Genomic DNA, 16975 nt, shown 5'->3' with positions numbered 1-16975 from the left:
TACTAATGTATAAAATGTTTCACCACCTCTTCTGAGATTGTTCAGTATTCAAGTCAGTCTTTTTAACATTTTGAATGCATGGGATTTAATTGTAGAACAAATCTCTTCATAGAAATCCTATTACACTATTAATTTTAGCTGTAGGACAGATTTAAAACCCATTTTACCCCGTATTGCTCACTGGTGCTATAAAATAACTTGTAGATGTACAAAATATTACGATTTCTTTTGGTAATATAGATTACAGTGATCTAGTATTCAGCATTAAGTAATTATCTGCATTTAACCCACATTATATAAATTAATTGCAAAATGTGTTGAGGTACGATTTTATTTCTAGCCATCTGTCATTTCTGTGTAACTAACTTGCCAGATGATTTTATCAGAGACCCTTGAATGTACATTAGGATTCAGTGCTTAATGGGATTTGTGATTGATCTGATAGAATGGTCCAATGTGTCAGCAAAAGTGAATTATATTGAATAAATCATGCAATTATACAGATGAATGTGAAATGGTGTAAGTCTCAAATGGGTGCAAAAGCTCAAGAAGATAAATGAGGTGGCACATCATAATCAAAAATATTGTGCATGTGTACGTAGTGAAATGGGATTAGAGTAGATGGCTCCAGTTGAAGAGATAACACCCATCACCATAGATATGATGGGCTAAATGGCTGCCCTCTGTGAAGTACTGCAAGGGAGAGAACAATATCCATACAGCAAGCATTCAATGTGGCCTGCAATAATAATTGGAAAATATCATCAATTAAGATGCAGTGGACAACATGAAATGGAAAGACAGACATTTCTGGGTTTCACTACCAGGTGCTTCCATTTTAGCCTTAGTTGCTCCTTCTCTACTACAGACCAAACAATTTTTTTATTATGGCTTTCTCTGCAAAGTGTCAGCATTCTATGTTCTTGTTGCTAACCAGCTGTGCTTCTGCATGCCTGGTGATTTGAAGGCCAGTTTCCATCTTCGGATTTTTTTTTCCTGTCCTCCCAGTAGATTCTACCAGTCATGGCGACAACACTGGCCCAATTGATGGCCTCCTCAGCTTGCATTGTGTAGATGAGGGGAGGGGTGTGTCTTAACAAAAAGTTGGCACCCTCCTTGGTCAGAATTGCTTCCAGAATGATGTACACTTTGATTGTTAGAACGTGCCTTCAGAGCGAATGTTAGCTTTGCATATACACCAAATCTTGGGAAATTCCACTAATTAGTAGACCAATGTTAATAAATCTTTTGGCAACAAGAAATTAGTTGAGAAAACAGTGCATCAACGACCTGGAATATTGATTTCTCTTCCGCTCCTCACCCACCCCCACTCCCTGGCCCATAACTAAATGAATTTTATCCAGTCGACAGATAAATCAACATTATGGACTACATGCAAATAGGCTCATTGATTAGCTGCTGTGAGAAGTGAATGTAGAGTGCATAGATATTACACTTCCTTGAGGAATACATTGATGTACAGTTTGATGTGCTTATATTTTATAATAGTGAAACATCTAGCAGTGCAGAGACTAGAACCTGCTGAATTTATAACAGCCATTAAATTCTCTGGTAAAATTTGTAGCACTTTTTTTTAAAAAGGGTTTCAATTTTATGGTATGATTTAATCGGCTGGAAACCTTACGAGAAGGCTGCCACTTTCTAAATCTCTGCTTTCAATGGGCTGTAAAAACTTTTCAATAATTCTTTGTTGCCTCCGGGTTGGAGCAATGAGCCACAGTTTGCTGAAGAAGCTGGAACTCTATAGAACTGCAATGACTGAAGCTGTGATACACAATCTTAGAGATGTTAATAGACTGCATCAACAGCTTTGCGATTTAAAAAAAAAATCTACTGCATTTATGGTGACTGTTCATTTGTGACTTAGAGAATAAGAAATGGCTAGCAGTGTGTTCTAGGTTGTAACTCTGGATAAGAGAAGGCTTAGGGATGACCTGATAGAGGTCTTCAAAATTATGAAAGGGTTTGATAGGATAGACATAGAGAAAATGCTTCCACTAGTGGGCAGTCCAAAACTAGATGTCATCAATATCAGATAGTCACTAATAAATCCAATAAGAAATCCAGAAGAAACTTCTTTACCCAGAGAGTGGTTAGACTGTGGAATTTGCTACCACTTGGAGTAGTTGAGGCGAATAGCATAGATGTATCTAAGGGGAAACTAGATAAGCACATGAGGGAGAAAGGAACAGAAGGTTATGCTGAAAAGATGAGATGTAGTAGGGTGGGAGGAGGCTCGTGTGGTGCATGAACATGGGCATAGACCAGTTGGGCCAACTGACCTATTTCTGTCCTGTAAATTCTATGTAATTGGGAATTCTGTAGATTTGTTGTTCACCTTCCTGGTTGCAGGCAGAAGACCAGAACTGCAACAAACAAAAATGTTCACAGTGCAAAATGAAGACATCCAACCAGCAGTGAATGTAATGATGGCCTTGCTCCCTCAAAGATTCAATGGGTAAATGCAGCACAAGCTGTATTTGGGTACAAATACAAGCTTTTGTACCCAGGCCAAATACAATGAACCTTCACTAAGCTCAGTAACAATGCCATGTTAGGTGAGAATTCTGTCCATTGTTTTAAAATCGGTAATAGTGTTGACACACGCATTCCACAAGAGCCGAGTGTGCCAAGTGCTTGATATGGTTCCATTACTCAAATAGAAATGTTTATTATAAATGGCTAGACTGAGAAAGTTTTGGTATCAGGAACTCTTCATAATCACTTCCCTATTATTCTGTATTAGGGAGGGAGGGGAAGTAGTGAAATTCCACCTGCCGATAATTTTACTGGAAATGGTTGGTGTGAATACAAAAAAAGTGTCAATTTTGGAAATCACTACTTTTCGCACCTGGCTGAATCCTACAGTAGTAGAGGCACTGCTAACGACACCAGGATTAAACTGAAAACGCACAAGTGAAAGAACCAGGGAGAGCAGAGAGCCGCTTCTCAATTGTGATCTCTTTTGTTCAAATTGTATCTGACAGATGAGGACGCATTTTGCGTGCAAGTATTTAGCAAATGAATCGTTCATTTTAGAAATGATGTTCTACAAGCGCTTCTCAATGCATTACAGTGGATTTATTATGAAACTAAACGTTACAGCAGCACAAAGCTGGCAGTCTATTCCTTCAATAGCTATGGGAAAGTATGCAGATTGTCAGATAGGGGTGTATGAAATACTAGATGTATAATAACTACATGACTGATTGAACGACTGTTCAAATAAAACAGAGAACAATGGGTGTCTGGGAGTAACTGCAAGGCAGCAATCTCTTAACAAGGGCTCAGATGATGTCATGAACTATTCATTAGGAGTCCCTTTGTGTCGCCCACTGGATGTCACTGTCCAGAGCCCCATGTTGATGCGTGCTCATAGTCAAACATGGTGATGCAACTTTTGCGCATTCGCATTTGGTTGCCGAGAAATAATATTGCAGAATATATTCTAATGGGACACTAGATTTCCAGTTGCGTGTCTCAAAACAACAGTTATCACAAATTGCAATGTTAGACTGAATGGCCTGTTTCTGTGCTGTAAATTCTATGTAATTTTATGTAATACATACAAGAGGTTTGGACAACATTATAAACCTTGAGAGCAAAGGCCATGCAACTGGACTAACAATCTGCTACAGTTCTGTTCTTATTCCAGCCTTTTTTTACTTTATCTAAGGTATGATATTTTCCTCTACCCCCCAAGCCCAATGCTTTCCTATTGGAGTTAGTTTAATGAGTCTACCACTGGTATTAGTGGCTGTGATGATAGTGGTAAACTGAGCATGCTATGTGATTTTTGTGTCAGGTGCCTAGATTGTAAATAGCTGACACAGTCCGGTTATAGGATGTCATAACTGGGTCATAACTTCGACATCACAGTTCAACTGAAACTCACAGTTAAACTAGAATCAGTTGTTATTTTAGAGGCAAAAATGTGTGGCCTTCGCATGTGATAGAGCGTGTTTTCGTAATAATACTAGGAGACATCTTAAAAGATCAAGCACAAAATCTAAAATGGGGACCACAGTTACACAAACTGAAGAGCAGCAAAACCCAGCCATAGTGATGCACGGTTGTGCTGAAAATGAGAGCTCCTCTGTAACAGAAGTCAGCTGATTGGAGCATTTTCCAATTGCTTGAAATGGAGCAAGCAGCACGTACTAGTTAAGCTGAAGCAAACATTCAGCTCGGGTTTGAAATTGCTGGATTCTTGGTGTTCTTAATGGTTCAGACACACACTAATCCAAGAAAGTGCTGCATTCTGTGCTTCAGGCTGTGAACTTGATCCGAAAATAATTACCTACTTTGTAAATGAATTATGATCCGATACTCCAGGCTAATATCCTAACCGTCAGTAATTTTTTGTGCAGATTTATTGCCATGTGGAAAATTGCATTCTAGGTATTGAGGATACTTTGGGTGATAATACAAGTTTGTGTATCTTGTAATAGATTAACTCAACAATAACTTTTATACTGGTAGACTGAAAGCAACAGTTTAGCCAATCACTGAAAGAAGTGCAGATCCGATTAACTTTAGTCATGCTGCAAAATCTGAACATTGTGGCTTGCCGTACTGGTGATGTATCATATTTGGACCAGGCCTTAATGTGGGCATGCAGACTGAAGTTAATATGATTTGAAGTTTTTTTTTTAAACACCTGTCGGAAATGTGTCAGTTAAGTGTGCATACCTGTCACATTTCAGGACAATCGACTGTTTTGCCGCAGAGGATCTGGGTGTGATTTTATATTGAAGTGTTATTTTAAGCTCAGTTTTGCTCACTGGTTTGAAAATCTCCTCTACCACATGAAGCTGGGGACAGGGAGAAAAACGATGTACATTCAAGCCAAGACTGGCCTGCAGAATGTGGCCTGTCTTCTGATTGATGAATGAGGGTCGTTAAGTCTTTCCTGTGAACTGTTCAAGGCTCACTGTGTTGGTTTAGCCCTATTTGTTTTGAAACCTCCCCCAAAAGGTTGTTGAGGCTAGGTCAATTGAAAATTTCAAAACTGAGATTGGTAGATTTTTGTTCAGCAAGGGTATTCAGCGATACGGAACCATGTTTGGTGAATGGAGTTAAGATACAGATCAGCCATTATCTAATTGAATGGTGGAACAGGCTCAGGGGGCTGAATGGTCTACTCCTGTACCAATGATCCCTAAATCTCTCTGTTCATCCACAGTTCCTAACTTCTCGCCATTTAGAAAAAACTCATCTATCTTTGTTAGGTCTGAAGTGGATGACCTCGCCCTTTCCCACATTGAACTCCATTTTCCACAATTTTGCCCACTCACTTAATCTATCAATGTCCCGTTGCAACTTTCCGCTCCCATCTAAAGTATTTACTGTGCCACCTAACTTATTCATCAGTGAACTTAGATATACGGCTCTCTATTCCTTCATCATAGAATCATAGAAAATTTACGGCACAGAAGGAGGCCATTCGGCCCACCGTGTCCGCGCTGGCTGAGAAACGAGCCACCCAGCCTAATCCCACTTTCCCGCATTTGGTCCGTAGCCCTGCAGGTCACGGCTCTTCAGGTGCACATCCAGGTATTTTTTAAATGAGTTGAGGGTTTCTGCCTCTACCACCTTCTCAGGCAGTGAATTCCAAACCCCCACCACCCTCTGGGTGAAAATTTTTTTCTTAATTTCCACTCTATTCCTTCTACCAATCACTTTAAATCTATGCCCCCTGATTATTGACCCCTCCGCTATGGGAAATAGGTCCTTCCTATCCACTCTATCTAGGTGCCTCATAATTTTGTACACCTCAATCAAATCACCCCTCAGCCTTCTCTGTTTCAAGGAAAACAACCCCAGCCTATCCAATCTGTCATCATAGCTAAAATTCTCCAGTCTTGGCAACACCCTCAAATCTTCTCTGCACCCTCTCTAGTGCAATTACATCCTTCCTGTAATGTGGTGACCAGAACTGTGCGCAGTACTCAAGCTGTGGTCTAACTAGTGTTTTATATAGTTCCAGCATAACATCCCTGCTATTATATTATATGCCTCAGCCAATAAAGGAAAGCATTCCATATGCCTCCTTAACCACCTTATCTACCTGTCCTGCTACCTTCAGGGATCTGTGGACATGCACTCCAAGGTCCCTCACTTCCTCCATACCTTTCAGTATCCTCCCATTTATTGTGTATTCCCTTGCCTTGTTTGCCCTCCCCAAAAGCATTACCTCACGCTTCTCTGGATTGAACTCCATTTGCCACTTTTCTGCCCATCTGACCAGTCCATTGATATCTTCCTGCAGCTACAGCTTTCCTCCTCACTATCAACCACACGGCCTATCTTTGTGTTATCCGCAAATTTCTTAATCATGCCCCCTATGTTTAAGTCCAAATCGCTAACGTATACCACAAAAAGCAAAGGACCTATTATCGATCCCTGCGGCATCCCACTGGAAACAGCCTTCCAGTCGCAAAAACACCTGTCGATCATTACCCTTTGCTTCCTGCGACTGAGCCAATTTTGGATCCAATTTGCTACATCCCCTTGGATCCCATGGGCCTTTACTTTTTTGACCAATCTGCCATGTGGGATCTTGTCAAAAACAATCCAAGTAATTTATAAATATAGTGAAAAGCTGAGGTCCCTGTACAGATCCCTGGGGGACACCACAAGTCACTTCCTGCCAATTTCAGTATTTACCCATTATCTCATCTCTCTTCTACATCCTAACCAGTTCCCCATCCAATAGGTTGCCTCCAATTCTCTTATGTGGAACCTTGTCAAACACCTTCTGGAAGTCCATATAAATTACATCCATATCTATCATGTTAGTTAAATCCTCAAAAAAAAAATTAAACTAGGTTCATTAGACATAATAACCTGTTTATGGTTGGTGAAGCCCTGAGATACATTTGGATGAACATTACCCATTGGCCCATTTGAATTAATTCATTGTAAATGTAGAAATGGTATTTTCAGTTATTTCTATAGGCCTAGGATCATCAATGCTTTTATCTTCTAATATAGCAATATCTGCACCTTTCTGTATCGCCAGGTTTTGGGGCACCAAGAACTCTGAAATTGTGTGCATTTGAGGGTTGCATACAGCTCCTGAGCAGCCTAAAACACTGCATTTTATTGCTTTAAAATGCATTTTCTCTGTTCTATTTTACCTCTACTCATTTGAGGTTGATGGACTGTGGAAAGTTGTCAACAGCCATGTCTTTACCTCAAGGCACCAGCTATTCTTCATGTTGGGTTGTTCAATGGTCTTAAGAAACCTAGGCTGACTCAAAATGAATAAATCAGGAGTTGAGCCAAGAAACTTGGCAGTTAGTTGCCTGATTTTGTGCTTGGCGGTGCAGGCAACTTGTACGTTGACAGAATAGTATCCCTTGTGATTTATATATGCAAAAAAAAACCTGCCCGGGGCACTGATTTCCTCATGCATACTGTTGTCCCCTGCAAACTTACAAGTAGATCCAGCAATCACAGAAACATTGGTCATTAGCAATGTGCACCTCTGGTGATTTTCACCAACTTGGAGTGGGAATCAAGCGAGCTGGGGTGGGGTGGGGTGGGGTGGGAGTGGGGGGGGGGGGGGGGACATCAAGTGAGTGCCAAAACCCCCAGACCTCTGTAGCATGAGGCCTGGGCGATTTTAATTCCTGGGCCTCATCTGCTTGCCAATGGTCAGTTGCCCACTTGAAACTGGCAGGAAGCAAGAGCTGGTCAGCAGGTGAGAGCAGAATGTCGGGCAGCAGGAGGCCGCCGGCTGTGACTGGGAACAGTTGGGTAAGTTCGTGGGGAGGGGGTTTTGGAAGGTTTCTCGCGATCGGGGTGGGGGGTGGTGGTGGTGGTGGGAGAGCCTGGGCCACGTGTCCTCTGGTCCCAGCTCCTCTTCCTGCGAGCTTCACTTAGCGAGAAAGCCACAACAGCTGTCCTCCTCAGACCATCAGTTAAAATTGTAGTGGGGGCCTGATGATGTCATTGGACCCCGATCTGCATATTTAAAGAAGGATTGCACCAGTTTCAGGCGGGTGTCCTTGCCGCCTGCCCAGAAGAGCAGGTTAAAATAGAAGACGGTGTGAAACGGAGCGGGATTTCACCGGATATGTCTCCCGGCTGATGTTAACTACCTGCCCCAGTTTCTGTTGAAATCAACCCTTAAATTATTTTCCGATAGTATACGGGAGCGACTAACTTCCACTGAACCCAAAACAGCATCTATGGCAGTCACAAATTTGTAGTAACTGCTTGTCAAACAATCTCTGCTTCTTTTAGGGGTGTTACAAACAAAATATAGTGCAACCCCCATGATCGTTTTGAACATCCAGAAGACCTTGGCAAACTCTCATGTGAAAGATTAATTAAATAAAATCCCTGAAAATCCTAGTAGAATGTGTGATTGGATAAGAAATTGGATTTCTTTTTTTTATTTTTGAAAAAAAAGGAAATGGAGTACTAGTGCAAGGCGTAGTGTCAGAATGGGCAGAGATATTGAGTGTAGTACCTTGAGTCAGAACCTAGACTGTTGTTTTCTTACCTGTCTAAATGAGTTGGATGCAGAAACCAATTGTTAGTTTGTCCATTTGTAGAAGACACTAAAATCGAGGCTGCATTAGGGATGGAGGATGCATTGAAGATTTGCAAAAAAAAAAATTAGATCTGTGATTCAACTGGGCAGACAAATGGCAAATGCAAAGCATTTCATATTGGAAGAAAGTAAACCACAGAGGTGCACAATAACTTAGCACAGGAAACTTCGGAAGGGATGTGGGATTAAATATACAGTAGTCGCTTCTCGATTTATTCTCGCAGTTCTCTACACTGCACCTTCCTCATCTTGTCAGTGCTGTCAGGAGGAACTGTTGAATGGAGCTAAGACACTTTCAACAGAGGGGGGGGGGAGGGAAAATCATTGGTGAGTCACCCTGATCCGATTGCACACTTTTGGCAATCATGTTTTTCTCTGCAGAAAGTTGCCTGGGTGTTTCAACCCAGGAGTCTGAATGGAGGGCGTGGGGGAAGAACCCAATCAATCGAACAAAAAGTTCAATTACTTGCATATGTAGAGGTCACTCCTTATTAATCAAAGATATGTAACAAACATCAACCAAAAGAGAGGTTCAAGTTAGGAAAGGAGTTAAAACAGTCCGTCTTGCCTAAATAATATTGTTTAACTGAACTAAGTCAGTTAATGCATCCACATACTTATGGACAATATAGTGTTGAAATGTAAAAAGTAATTGCTGTTTAGGAAATAATGCTTGTGGGCAACCAGATGAAATATTCAAGGGTTGATTTATGGGATGATAGGCACATGATCAAAGACTAGTCATATAGTCTGTAGATAATCGGATTTATAGTGCAGGGATTTTCCAGAGGTGCTATTTCAGCTGCTGTGTGGCATACATTGTTATGTTATTGGGTAGGCATCCAAAAATGAGTTAATGCCTCGATTTTCCAAAGTTAGGAGCATCCTGCTGCAAGGTCACTAATAATGTAGCAGGTGGATCAAAATTGGGTACATCAGTGTCTGACTGAGCCTCTCAATGGTTTAGTTACACATTACCTTAACGAACTGAACCATTCAGACTACAAGATTTGGGGCTTGGTTCCCAGTCTGTGCTGAGTTAGCTGATCCCAGATGGGATGTGGTAAAGTGCTGCAATTGGCTCCCGTGCCCCTATGCTAGGAAGGGGGAACAATCATCGAGGGTTGCTGACACATGCTGGAACATCCATGTCCATGGATGTTGAGGGAGAGTAGACTTGGCTTGCCTGTGATATCCTTCATGGTCAAATAGCCTTCCAACACTCAAGGCTCTTGACCACTTGGGCCAGTAATTGGAGGGTATTGGCACTTGTGGGAACAGTACCCCAACAGAAATCAACGTCCAGGAGAGGAAAATTGCAAAAATGTCTGAAGTTGTTTTGTGCAACAACAACTTACATTTATATAGCACTTTTAACGTAGTAAAACGCCCCAAGGCGCTTCACGGGAGCATAATTTGACACTGAGCCAAGTAAGGAGATATTAAGACAGGTGACCAAAAGAGGTAGGTTTTAAGGAGCGTCTTAAAGGGGGAGATAGAGACAGAGGTTTAAGAAGGGAATTCAAGCTTAGGGCAGCTGAAGGCACGGCTGTCAATGGTGGAGCGATGAAAATCGGGGCTATGCAAGAGGCCAGAATTGGAGGAGCGCAGAGGTGTCGGAAGGTTGTAGGGTAGGAGGACGTTAGAAATAGGGAGGGGGTGAGGCCATGGAAAGATTTGAAAATAAGGGTGAGAATTTTAAAATCGAGGCATTGCTGGACCAGGAACCAATGTGGGTCAGTGAGCACAGGGGCGATCGGTGAACAGAACTTAGTGTGAGTTGGGATACAAGCAGCTGAGTTTAGGATGAATTCAAGTTCACGGAGGATGCAAGGTGGGAGGCCGGCCAGGATTATCAAATCTATAGGTAACAAAGGTATGTATGAGGGTTTCAGCAGCAGATGAATTGAGGCAGATGCGACAGGTGATGTTATGGAGGTGAAATTAGGTGTTCTTGGTGGTAGAGCAGAAATGGGGCCCGAAGCTCAGCTCAGGGTCATATAGGACGCCAAGGTTCCGAACAGTTTGGTTCAGCCTCAGACTGTGTAAGCACAGTATATTTATTATAATATCTTAATTAATAATTATATGCTGGTAATTTTTGCTGGTAGCTGAGTGAATGTAACTCCAATATCTTGAATTGATGTAATGCAGTTATCCACAGGAATACGTAGTTGGATGTTAGTGTTGAGGTCCCGGTGCATCTGCCAGTGTATGCTAATTTTTTTGAACACCTTAGTACATGTCCATAAGTGCAGCCTGTATTATGCCATACAGGCTGCAAAAGGCTGCTCTGATCGTGGTCAGCGCTGCAATTGGGAGTATAATTGGTTTCAATGTTCCTGGGCAAGGGAGGGGCAGCATCAGCCTGAGTTCTCACATTTGATCACTTTCTGGTGGCATCTGCTGGCAAGTGCACCTGTGGGGGTGTTGAATGAGGATAGGATTGAAATTGGCTGTGTTGCTGTCCATTGGCAACTAGTCTACCAACATTCTTTGCCTGGGCTGACTATTAGTCTCTAGTTTTACACTACATGTTATGCTCTGGTTCATCCTCCCTGACCACTCCCATAAGTGACCTCAAATCCCTTAAGATACAAAGTGTGCCTTTATCCACCCAGTATCCAGGTAAACAATAGTGGGACGAAAAAGATTGAATCCTTGTCACTGTATGGTGGGTTACAGGAATATAATGAAACACTGCCGCAGGATCAAACTAGCTCAGAACCTCTGATGGTTGTAGACTTTACGCTCTTGATCTAAGCACAGGTAGCTCGATATAAATCTGCAATTGGATGACTAGCTGTAGAGTTGTCTGTCAAGAGGATGACAGCTAATCATCGGCCTTACATCTTCACAGATCTTGGCCGTAGCTGTCAATCAGAGCCGTCACCTCCAGGTTGGCCTGATTCTTCGATCTGAGCCAGATATCTTGAATGACCTGTCTCAAAATCACATGAAGATATGTCAAATCAAAAGACTATCATATGCTGTACTACTCATAAACACTCAAACAATAAATCTAGGTGTAACTTATTGTACCAAATCTGACTGCTTTTAATCCATAGGGTAAGTTCAATCCAGAGCCCCCAGTAGTGCTTGAAGGGGGCACGGGTTGGATAAGGCTGCAATACTGTAGCGCCAATTCTCTGATCTGCGCTCCCTTTGAGTCTGGTTGGCAAGTTCACCCTCCAATTTCATCCTTGATTAATTACAAGTAGTGGTTAGATAAAGTGGTCTTCAGTTCTGCCACCCACCATCACACCCTATGTTTAATTAATTTCAAGTAAGCTCCCTTTCCAGATCCTATTAGATTATTTTTTGTTCATGCCATAGCATGTCTTCTGACTCACCATGAACAACATCATGGGAAATCAATATTGAATGCTTAGATAAGCCCAGAATATTAAGTCAAAGTAAACAATGAGAGCAGGACCAGACAGCATAAATAGAAATTAGTGCAAAAATAAACCTAAAACAATCAGGAAAAACACTCTTTACTGAGTGACAAATATTTAATTTTCTAGCAGAGACATAAATCTTGAGGATTACATAGAAATTACAACATAAGAACAGCCATGTTGGTGTTTATCCTGGTTGATTTTAATAAGTGTAAACAATTTTACAACACCAAGTTATAGTCCAGCAATTTTATTTTAAATTCACAAGCTTTCGGAGGCTTCCCCCTTCCTCAGGTGAACGATGTGAAATGAAGTCCTCGAAATGAAATCGCATTTATAATTCACAGAACAATGCTTGGTGAGTACAGACAGTTTTTTCAACTGCCCGTTGCCAAGGCAATCAGTGTGCAGACAGACAGGTGTTACCTGCCAGGTCTCACAGAATATACAAATCACCAAAAAAAAAAACCAACAAACAAAAAAAAACAGAGATAGAGAGGTAGAAACATAGAAAAGACAGCAACTGACCCGTTATATTAAAAACAGATAACATTTGTTCGCTGGTGGGGTAACGTGTAGCGTGACATGAACCCAAGATCCCGGTTGAGGCCGTCCTCATGGGTGCGGAACTTGGCTATCAATTTCTGCTCGACGATTTTGCGTTGTCGTGTGTCTCGAAGGCCGCCTTGGAGAACGCTTACCCGAAGGTCGGTGGATGAATGTCCATGACTGCTGAAGTGTTCCCCGACTGGGAGGGAACCCTCCTGTTTGGCGATTGTTGCGCGGTGTCCGTTCATCCGTTGTCGCAGCGTCTGCATGGTCTCGCCAATGTACCATGCTCTGGGGCATCCTTTCCTGCAACGTATGAGGTAGACAACGTTGGCCGAGTCACAGGAGTATGAACCATGCACCTGGTGGGTGGTGTCCTCTCGTGTGATGGTGGTATCTGTGTCGATGATCTGGCATGTCTTGCAGAGGTTACCGTGGCAGGGTTGTGTGGTGTCGTGGACGCTGTTCTCTTGAAAGCTAGGTAATTTGCTGCGAACGATGGTCTGTTTGAGGTTGGGTGGCTGTTTAAAGGCGAGTAGTGGAGGTGTGGGGATGGCCATAGCGAGGTGTTTGTCCTCATTGATGACATGTTGAAGGCTGCGGAGAACATGGCGTAGTTTCTCCGCTCCGGGGAAGTACTGGACGACAAAGGGTACTCTGTTGGTTGCATCCCGTGTTAGTCTCCTGAGGAGGTCTATGCGATTTTTTGCTGTGGCCCGTCGGAACTGTCGATCGATGAGTCGAGCGTCATATCCCGTTCTTACTAGGGCGTCTTTCAGCGTCTGTAGGTGTCCATCGCGTTCCTCCTCGTCTGAGCAGACCCTGTGTATTCGCAGGGCCTGTCCATAGGGGATGGCCTCTTTGACGTGGTTAGGGTGGAAGCTGGAAAAGTGGAGCATCGTGAGGTTGTCCGTGGGCTTGCGGTAGAGTGAGGTGCTGAGGTGCCCGTCTTTGATGGAGATTCGTGTGTCCAAGAAAGAAACTGATTCTGAGGAGTAGTCCATGGTGAGCTTGATGGTGGGATGGAACTTGTTGATGTTATCGTGTAGTCTCTTTAGTGATTCCTTGCCGTGGGTCCATAGAAAGAAAATATCGTCGATGTATCTGGTGTATAGTGTTGGTTGGAGGTCTTGTGCAGTGAAGAAGTCCTGCTCGAACTTGTGCATGAAAATGTTGGCGTATTGGGGTGCGAATTTGGTCCCCATGGCTGTTCCGTGTGTTTGGGTAAAGAACTGGTTATCGAAGGTGAAGACATTGTGATCCAGGATGAAACGGATGAGTTGTAGGATGGCGTCTGGAGATTGGCTGTTGTTGGTGTTGAGTATTGATGCTGTCGCAGCGATGCCGTCATCGTGGGGGATACTGGTGTAGAGTGCCGAGACGTCCATCGTGGTGAGAAGTGTTCCTGGTTTAATAAGAGTTGGATGCTATGGTGGGACAGTTAGAGGACAATTGTTTTTGGCCAGCTGCATCTTTGACATGCATGGAAGTCAGTCACCACGTTTAATGGTCTCCAAACCATGCTACTGAGAAATTCCCACACACAATTTCTGTTTGCTTGATATGGAGTGTGTGCACTCTTGCCAAAGGAACGTACCCCAAATAGTTACGTCCAGAGGAATTGGATGTTGGACGGAGTGCCAATGTTTAGGGACTGGTTAAAACCATACAATCTACAACATGCAAGCTTCCTGCTACTTCAGTGAAGACCACCCTATCCATTAGGACATTGGCTTTCAAGGCACCTAGTGTAAAGAATCATAGTGTTCAATGAAGAGTCCATGCTTCCTGGCTCCATTAGTGAACCGGGCTGGTCGGCAGTGCCTGGAGTACTGCAGACCTGCCTGTTTCAGTTATTAGATTAGAGTCTACCGCTGAAAGTTGACTTGGTTCCAAATTTCCATCACCGGGTGTGTGATCTTCGAGCCACCTCAACCCTAAAAGACACCTCTTGCCCCCTCCCACACCCCTCTCCAAAGTGGATAATCACTAGTTGATCTTTAGACAACTGACAAGTTTGAGTTTGAGCCCTTGCTAGGTGGATAGCCTATTGAGTGGTAGAGTGAGTAGCACAACTTGCTGTAAAATATTGGTGTAATGCCACCATTCTCCTGACTACAATATGGCCATGCCCCATAGAACAGTGGTTCCACCGCTTGGCCCCACAGCCCTGGATATATGAGCATATGATCTTACATCTGGCCTTCAGCAGCTGTCCTCCCATGACTCTGTTTCCCCATATGCTATGTATGATGGAAAACTGCCTTTGGTATGGTGGAAAGACAAACTGAGCAGTTTATGTTGTGCCAGCCATCTTGATGTAGGTGTCAGCCTTGGCTCAGTGGTAGCACTTTCGCCTTTGAGTCAGAAGGTTATGGGTTTGGCAGATTCTCGAGACTTGAGCACATCTCGGCCAACACTTCATGCAGTACTGAGGACACATATTTCTGATGTTAAACCGAGGCCCTGTCTGCCCCTCAAGTGGATGTAATATATTGGCATTATTTGAAGAGCAGAGGCGTTCTCCCAGTGTCCTGGCCAATATTTATCCCTCAACCAGCAACACTAAAAACAGATTATCCAGTCATTATCTCATTGCTGTTTGTGGGACCTTGCTGTGCGTAAATTGGCTGCCGCATTTCTACATTACAACAATGAATGCATTTGAAAAGTACTTAATTGGCTACAAAGGACTTTGGGACGTCCTGAGGTCATGAGAGACACTATCAATGCAGGCTCTTTCCTTCTCGATCTGCAAGTACAGTGCTGTGTATCAGGCTTACTCCAACTGCTCAGTACCAGTCCTCGTGAGGAGCTATGGTAAAGTGGCATTGCCTGCCGTGAGGCTGGCTCCCTTTCCAGGATATTTGGTGACAATTCAATGCATGCTGGATCTCTCCATTACTGCAATTGGTTCCCCTTTTGGCCACAACATGACTTCACAACTCTGTCCTGGATCTTGCATGTGGGCTAGAGGAAGCCCTTCTGTTGCATGCTCAGGTGTTCTGAACCACAAAGGAAAAGTATTTTCATGGATCCCCTTTTGAGCCATGTTAAATCAAATTATTGTACTTGGAGGAACCAGCACCCTATACCACTGGGTTAGCCCATTGTTCAGTATTGTGGATAGAGTACATTAGATCCCCAGGTGAGCCAACAGCATAATATCATCTGAGAAGGAATGATGCAGTATATTCAGAAAATACCTGGAATGAGCACTTTAAGTCTCTCCTTTCCGATGTTCTTTCACATTTTCATGAAGATATTGGATAGGATAGGTGATGGAGAACTTGCCTCATTCCTCTTTGGCGACAGGGTCTACCATCTGCTGTTACACAAACTTAGAGCTGGAGTAGACATTCTGGATAGTATCCAAGATTTGGTTATACACTCCCAAAGCTTCCAGCTTCTTGATGAGGTCTGCATGAAGCACAAGGTCAACAGTCTTTCAGAAATCGATGAAGGCAATATAAAGTTTCCCTGAATGTAAGGATGGTCTGCGATCTTGAATAAAGCCACGACCTGTCGTCATAATCATGAGTGAAATCCAGCCTGCTTTTTTCTCATTACTCTACTGTGTTCCTCCAGACCATCTAATACAAGTGCTACAACAATGCATAGGACCATCTTAAGAGCCACTGATAGCAAGATTCTTCAGCAGTCTTCAGACTCATTAGGCACCCCCTTCCTGTAGATTTAACAAAAAAAAAACGCAACTGTACTCTGGAAACACAAAAAGTTAGCATGCAGGTACAGCAAATGGCATGTTGGCATTTATTGCAAGGGGGTTGGAGTACAAGAGTAGGGAAGTCTTACTACAATTGTACAAGGCTTTGGTGCGACCTCACCTGGAATACTGTGTACAGTTTTGATCTCCTTATCTAAGGAAGGATGTACTTGCCTTGGAGGCGGTGCAATAAAGGTTCATTAGATTGATTCCTGGGATGAAAGGGTTGTCCTATGAGGAGAGGTTGAGTAGAATGGACCTCTACTCTCGAGTTCATAAGAATGAGGGGTGATCTCATTGAAACATACAAGATTGTGAGGGGGGTTGACAGGGTAGATGCTGAAAGGTTGTTTCCTCTGGCTGGAGAGTCTAGAACTAGGGGGCATTGTCGCAGGATAAGGGGTCGGCCATTTAAGACTGAGATGAGGAATTTCTTCACTCAGAGGGTTGTGAATCTTTAGAATTCTCTACTCCAGAGGGCTATGGATGCTCAATCGTTGAGTATATTCAAGACTGAGATCGATAAATTTTTGGTCTCTAGGGGAATCAAGGGATATGGGGATCGGGAGGGAAAGTGGAGTTGAAGTCGAAGATCAGCCATGATATTGAATGGCAGAGCAGGCTTGAGGGGCTGCATGGCCTACTCCTGCTCCGATTTCTTATCCTCTTATGAATATTGAGTGTATATGCACCTCAAACCAGCTATAGAAG

At 43.0% G+C, this 16975-nt stretch overlaps 1 protein-coding gene across 3 annotated transcripts in view; it reads left to right on the top strand.

Moving 5' to 3' along the window:
- The window catches only part of reps2 (RALBP1 associated Eps domain containing 2), a 226124-nt gene that overhangs the window by 98354 nt on the left and 110795 nt on the right, over positions 1–16975 (top strand). The window lies entirely within an intron of this gene.

Source organism: Heptranchias perlo, chromosome 11 (assembly GCF_035084215.1).
Source record: "Heptranchias perlo isolate sHepPer1 chromosome 11, sHepPer1.hap1, whole genome shotgun sequence".
NCBI lineage: Eukaryota > Metazoa > Chordata > Chondrichthyes > Hexanchiformes > Hexanchidae > Heptranchias > Heptranchias perlo.
Note: the sequence above shows the minus strand (reverse complement) of the source record. Positions and strands in the feature narration are given on the sequence as shown.